General features: G+C 36.5%; 1 pseudogene; it reads right to left on the bottom strand.

The window, feature by feature from the left end:
* Positions 1-5,988: 5,988 nt before the first annotated feature.
* On the bottom strand, positions 5,989-6,134 carry LOC117284292 (annotated as a pseudogene).
* Between the last annotated feature and the right edge of the window lie 946 nt (positions 6,135-7,080).

The following is a 7,080-nucleotide window of genomic DNA, read 5'->3' as shown; positions in this document are numbered from 1 at the left end:
ATAAAGCATGGTCACTACTATGTATCATAAAGCAGGTACAAGATATTTTACATTCACAGAGGTATGATACTGTACTGTCCTACATCTATATTACTAGAATCAGTTTTGGTTTTAAATTTACTTTGTCTGCAAATAAGATTGCTACCCCTGCCTTTTTTCTGGGCTCCTGTCACATGGAGAATTGTTTTCCATCCTTTCACTTTCAGTCTATGGGCTTCTCTTTGCAATAGGTGTGTTTCTTATATACAACATATTGTTGGATTTTGCTTCTTATTCCATTCTGCCAGTCTATTTCTCTTGATTGGTGAGTTGAGGCTATTGACATTGATGGCTATAACTGATATGTACTGACTTGTTATTGTCCTGTTATTGGCCTTTGTTGACTCTTTTTACTTTTTCACCTTCTCCTTTTAGTTTCTTGCCTTGCCTATTTGATTTGCTCTGTTGGGCCTCATGGTGTTGTTACCTTCATTGTCTTTTTCTAGGATATTGTTTAGAATTGCTTGTAGTGCTGGTTTGGTATTCATGTAGTTTCTTAGGTGTTCTTTGTCTTGGAAGTATCTTATTTCCCCATCCATTTTGAAAGAGAGTTTTGCAGGATACATCAGTCTAGGTTGGAGATTCTCTTTTAGTATTTTGTTCTTCTGTTGGGTTTGTAGGATCTTGATTATTATATGTCTAGATGTAGTTTTTTTTTATTGTGGCTAGTTGGGGTCCTATATGCCTCACTTATCTGTATGTCAAATTCTTCCCCTCTGTTTGGGAAGTTTTTTGTCATTCATTCTGTGAACAGCTTTTTAAGTCATTTGTATTTTCTCCTGCTACTTCATGTATTCCTATCAGTCTTGTGTCATTCTTCTTTGTATCATCTAGGAGTTGCTGGATTGATTTCTCATGATCCCCTACTGTTTTTAAGAGACCTCTCTTTTCATGGTCACTAACTGCCATCTTATCTTCTTTATCTGAGACTCTATCTTCGCATTCTTTTATTCTGTTGCGTACACTTTCAATAGAGTGTTTAATCTCCTGGATATCTGTTTGAATCTGTTTTGTGGATTCCATTTCTTTCCTATGTTGGGCGTTTATTTTTTTCCATTTCTTTCTTATGCTGGGCCTTCATGGCTTCTATCATGGTCCTGAGCTCATCTATTTTTTTGTCAGTTTCTGCTCTAGAGTCTCAAATCATGTCTTTCATTTTGCTCACCATCTCTATGGTTATCTGGGAAATTATTTCTGTTTTGAATTTTTCTAGAGCCTGATTGATCTGTTTTGTTACTTCCTGTGCTTTGAGTTCAGGATGTCCTGGTGGTTCACTATTGGCCTTTTCATCCTCATTTGTCCTACTGTTTGCCATTGGTGAACTGGAAGTCTGTCTTAGTGTCTTGCTTGAGTGTTTTCTCATTTTAATTTTTGTTGTTGGACTGTCCTTGGTTTAATCTCTGGGTTATCACCCAAACTTCCTGATATAGTTGAACTCGAGACATTGTGCTTGTGAGGCAGGCAGTGGCACCACTGAGCTAAATTCCCAGCCCTAGAAAAATGACTTTTAAAAGCAGTAAGCTTCCCAAAAAGCAGAGGAAAGTTCTTTCTATAAAGCATGGTAGATGCAAAAGAAAATTCAAGAAGTATTTTGCAAGAGCGCCCAGAAGTAATATGAGTTTCTCTACATATATTATGGCAGGAAGCTGACAAGATAAGTAGTGATGGCACTCTCAATATTTTCTCATGGGTAGACTGAAAATTAACAGAAAGTCAAGTAGTTTTTTTCTTCCTGAGGATTTTGTAGGCAAAGAAATGCTAAGAATATTCTTTTTTTTTTTTTTTTCCCACTACCAGGGATCAAACTTGGGACCTTGCACTTGCGAGGCAAGTGCGGCACCACTGAGCTAAATACCTGGCCCTAAGAATATTCTAATTCCTAAAACACTCTTCAAAATTGGTACAATAAAGCATCAGAACAAGTAATGTGAAGTGCAAAGAGTATTCTAGACTCAGTGAAAATTATTCATAAGGTTAAGCTTATTTAATTCAAAGAACTTTGCTTGTTTGTTTGTTTGTTTTTGAGACAGCGTCTCACTATATATGTAGTTGAGACTGACCTGGAATTCACTATGTAACCCAGGCTGGTCTTGAACTCACAGCGATCCTCCTGCCTCAGCCTCCGGAGTGCTAGGATTATAGGCATGTGTCACCAGGCCTGGCCAAAGAACTTTCATTCTTCACTTATAACCTTTAAAAGATTTTTATGTAAAATAACAGGATAATAAGAATAGATAGGCCACATGTCTGTAATCCCAGCACTTGGGAGACTGAAGCAAGAGGATCTCACCAAGTTCAAGGTTTGTTTGGGCTATAGGGTGAGACCCTGTCTCAAAAAAGAAAAAAAAGGCTTCTTTGACTGTATTTATATTTTCACTTTACAAAGTAAATTGATGTTTGTCATTTCCCAAAAATTCCTTGGAAATTTTACTAGTGCATGAAATTAAAAAATATGGGAACCACTGATCTATTCTAATCAATGAGACAGATTTGTAAACTGGCGTGGTGCTGTATACCTATAGTCTTAGCATCTAAGGCAGGCACTTCCCTTGAGCCCAGGAATTCATTCAGGGCCAGCCTGGGTAACATGGTGAAATTCCTATCTCTTTAGACGATATAGCTCAGTGGCTCTGTACCTGCATTGGAAGTGCAAGGTCCTGAGTTCGGTCCCCGGTACTACCCCCCAAAAAATTTACAGTAAAATATTAAGCAACTAGAATGCTCTTGAATATTATTATGCTTTTAATTTGATTTTCACATTGCAGGTTAACTTTTTTGTTTCATGAATACTTCCTCACCTCCTCCTCCATAGTGGGTATTGAACTCAGGCTTTGGGCCTGCCAAGCAGGCAATGGTGCCATTGAGCTACATCCCCAATCCAACTTTTATGTTTCAGTGTAACTCATCACAATTTGAAATATGTCCATTCAAAGCCTTCAGTATGCCAGTTGTTACACTAAGTAATATAGATAAAAAGATATATAAGGATGGCCTATACTTTTCTGAACCAGGATGGTGCAAGAGACAGAAAAAGAAACACTGAAATTCTGTCTTCAATGTGCCTCCTATAGTAAGAGTAGTATATACTGTATGTAGTAGAGATGCAGTGCAAAGCATAAGCATGTCATGGAAGGTAGTGCAATCAGAAAATATCTCATGAAGAAGATGACAGTTCTGTTGGTTCATCCATTTGACCGAAGGATCAGGGAATCCTTTCGGTGAACAGTGAGGGCAAGGTGCCCCACAAAGTGAGATATATGTGTAAAGGCATCAAGGCTTGGGAGAACATGCAAGCTGATATTGACAGAGCAGAAATTTCAAGTGGTGAAGGACAGTGGTTAGAGAAGTTTGAGAGGTAGACTAAAGTCAGCCTACATTTGGTCAGGGTGTTTGGACTGTATTCAGCATGTGCCTAGAGAATTTCCAAGAGTTAGTTAAATAGGAGAGAATTGGAAATTTTACTAAAAATACACTAATAATCTCCTTTTTTGCCTTAGTAAATGAAATTTACTGAATCCTTAAAAAAAACCTGGTGACTGAAGATCTTTTGCTGATATTCTGTGAATATCAATTGTTATTTTACAAAGGAGCGCATTTAAATACAGAAGGTGGAAGACTTGAAGCTCCTGTAGGAAACCAAGAAAATATTTCCTGCAGTTACTTTTTTTTTTGGTACCGGGGATTGAACTTAGGTCCTTGCTCTTGCAGGGCAGGCTACCGAACCGCTGAGCTAAATCCCCGGCCCTGCAGTTACTTTTTAATAAAATATATTTTATTTTTAATTTATACATACTGCTTATTAAGATTTATGCAGTACAGGGTGCTTTTTCAATAGTTTTAGAATATAGGTATATTGATCAGTTCAGGGCAATTTTATATCTGCCACCTCAGATATACAATTTTTTTGTGTTGGGAACATTCAAAATTTTCTCTAATGCTATTTTGAAATATTCAGTTAGAGTGGACCCTAAAATTACAACTGGCCTCCTATATGAACAACTTGGGTTAACAAGGTTAATGGAAGATATATCTGCCTCTTGTTATCTATAGCGTGTGCCCAGGTAAACATCCAGATATCAGCTGTATTGACTTACAACCAACTTGAGTTACAACAAGCCCTTGGGAACTGATCCAGTTTGTAAGTTATGGGTCTACTGTAATTGTTGTCAGTCATAATTGTCTTACAGCTCTGCAGTACACTGGAAATTATTCTTTGAATCCAACTGTACCCCTTACCCATTTAGCATCTTCTATTCACTCCTCTTTTCTTCCCTTTCTCCCTCTCTCATACTTTTCTGTAATTTCTTTATATAATCAAATTACTATGAATTTATTTTCTTATATTTTGATTCATTCTTGTTAATAAGAGGTCAGGCCAAGTGATTTGGTTGACAGGTTCCAGTAAATGTAATTTTCTTAATTTTCTTTACATAAATCAGTAGTTAATATATGATATCCACCCATGAGTTTTGAAAGAAAAAAAATAATAAAATTTTGCTGCTTATGGGTGGAGATTATACTCTGGAGAATGGAGACATATTCATCATTTTCTCCCTATTATTAACTTAGCACATAATGTTACTATATAAATGTATGGTGAACTGAAAAGAATTTGCAATAGAAATGGTAATAATTATTCTGAGTAGAATAAATTATTGGCTAAACTATGGTAGTTCTTTGAGGGGTAAGTTTGTATAGAAACAAAGAATAGTGATTATAATGTATTTTGACCTTTAAAAGACTTTAACAGAGATCTGTATATAAGAATTTAGTCACATTGGCACACTGGAGGAATATTTCATTTTGAAGAATGGGGATTGGCTTAAAAATGGGAAGCTAAAGTATGGAAATAAAGTCTGTCTGAATGGGAAAGCACAGACTGTAAAGATCTCCAAGGTTGGAATTGGGATTATATACAGTAACATTGAACTTTCTGAATAATAATCTGCATGTTTTAAGCTCTAGATTTATAGATTTCCTAAATTCCCCCTCACTACAAAATATCAACAGGAGTATTAGTACCAGGAATCTGAGTGTGTGGGCTAAAATGTGATAAATGAGCCTCTTATGGGCAGATTGCAAGACACTTAAAGAGAAAACATAAATTATAATAGAAAGGTGATGATCTAAGTATAGTTGTTTAAGTACAGTATAAAGAAGAAAGTCTAGAGGTCATTGTAGACCACCTTCTGACACTTAAAAGTCCAGTTATAAGCTAGTACAAAACCGGGCATTAACAACCTGGTCATCATAAAGCAAGTGTTTTTGTTTGTTTTAAATTCGGGTCCTTGTGCTTGCAAGGCAGGCACCGGAACCACTGAGCTAAATCCCTGGCCCAATGTTTTTGTTTTTTCTTTTAGATATTTTGAATTTATCGATATACTAGGCAATAACTTAATCTGTTAGTATTGATCAATACCATCTTGACTTGTGACCCCATAGAACTTTAGTTAGTTTTCTGACACTTTTCTTTATCCTGGTATTTAATAAATCAACCTAAGTCAGGCGCACATGCTTAAAAATAAGAGTACAATTACAGACTACTTCACTGTCTATCTCATATTCGACTTTCTGCTAGGTCTGGGCTTGTCTGCTAATAGGACTTTTAACACATGAAAAATTTTGATATTTTGGCAACTCTTTTCTTTCCCAGGTTTTCTGCTAGCTTGTCTATTTTATAGGTGAAAAACATGGAGAGCAAATACACTAAACCACAAAGATGAACGAAAAGCAATATGATATAATACATGTCACTTTTCCATTTGTATTCAGTGAGTTTTTATATTTCAAGTAGTTGAGCCTTCATTAAACAAGAACCAGAAAAAGAAAAGAAAAATTAAAGTACCTTCCAGTTGTAGCTTGCTGAAGTTTCTTTGCAAATTATAAGAATAAGCCTATCATGAACTAAAGAGTACAATAAAGCAAGTGTTGTAGAAACAACTAGAAAATGTCACCTAGACCTTGAAAAAAAAACTGCAGGTGTATGTACATCTGAAATACTGGCCATCTGTATCTCCAGAGAATTATATTAGATATTAGAGTATTCTCATTCTTACATTCTACACTTGATCTTAGCCAAAAGGCCAAGAAGCCATGTCATTCTTATATTCTAAAGTAAGATATTAAGAGCCTAGAAACAGTCTCAAAGTGATTCAAAGAGTCTCAGAATAAAACTATGGGCTGAGACTGTTGCCTGTGGTAGAAAGCATGCTTAACTGGCCCAAAGTTGTAGGTTCCAGGATTTTGGGGTCCAGGGTCCAGGATTTTGGGGGAGATTTGAGAGTAGTATATGACAAGGCTGTAATTTTACACACACACACACACACACACATGCAGTTTTGGAGTGGTGGTTCATGACTGTAACCCCAGCATTCTGGGAGACTGAGACAAAAGAATGGGAAGTTGGGGCTGGGGATTTAGCTCAGTGGTTTTGCCACCTGCCTTGTAAGCATAAGGTCCCGAGTTTGATCCCCGGTACCAAAAAAAAACAAAAAAAACATGAGAATGGCAAGTTGGAGTTAAGCCTGAGAAACTTAGACCATGTCTGAAAAAACAAAAAACAAACGAAAAAAAAGGCTGGGGATGTACCTCACTGCAAATGCCCCAGGTTCAATCCCCAGTACAAAACAAAAAATCCCACCACAAGTCAACCTTCTGTATTTGCAGGTTCCATATCCACAGATTCAACTAAAGTTGGACAGGAAATATCAGGGAAGAAGGGTATATTGTTGCCACAGACCTGTACTTTGTAGTTAGCCCAGTCATGTCTGTGTCTGTACTAAGCACTTGCAGACTTTTTTTTCCTTGTTATAATCACTGAACCAATACAGTTTAACCACTTTCTGCATAGCACATTTTATTGTGTATTAGAAATAATCTAGAGATGATTTAAAGTATATGTGTAGGTCACATGCCAATACAGTGACTTTTTTTTTTAAATTGAGGTTTTTGGTACAATCTAGGTGTACAATACAGTTACATTCATTATTGGGATTCTGTACCTTTACATGACAGGTCTTGGTTCTCATTTTCCCCTTGTCC

The sequence above is a fragment of the Fukomys damarensis genome, unplaced genomic scaffold (genome assembly GCF_012274545.1).
Source record: "Fukomys damarensis isolate Sample0158 unplaced genomic scaffold, DMR_v1.0_HiC HiC_scaffold_35, whole genome shotgun sequence".
Taxonomy (NCBI): Eukaryota; Metazoa; Chordata; class Mammalia; order Rodentia; family Bathyergidae; genus Fukomys; species Fukomys damarensis.
Note: the sequence above shows the minus strand (reverse complement) of the source record. Positions and strands in the feature narration are given on the sequence as shown.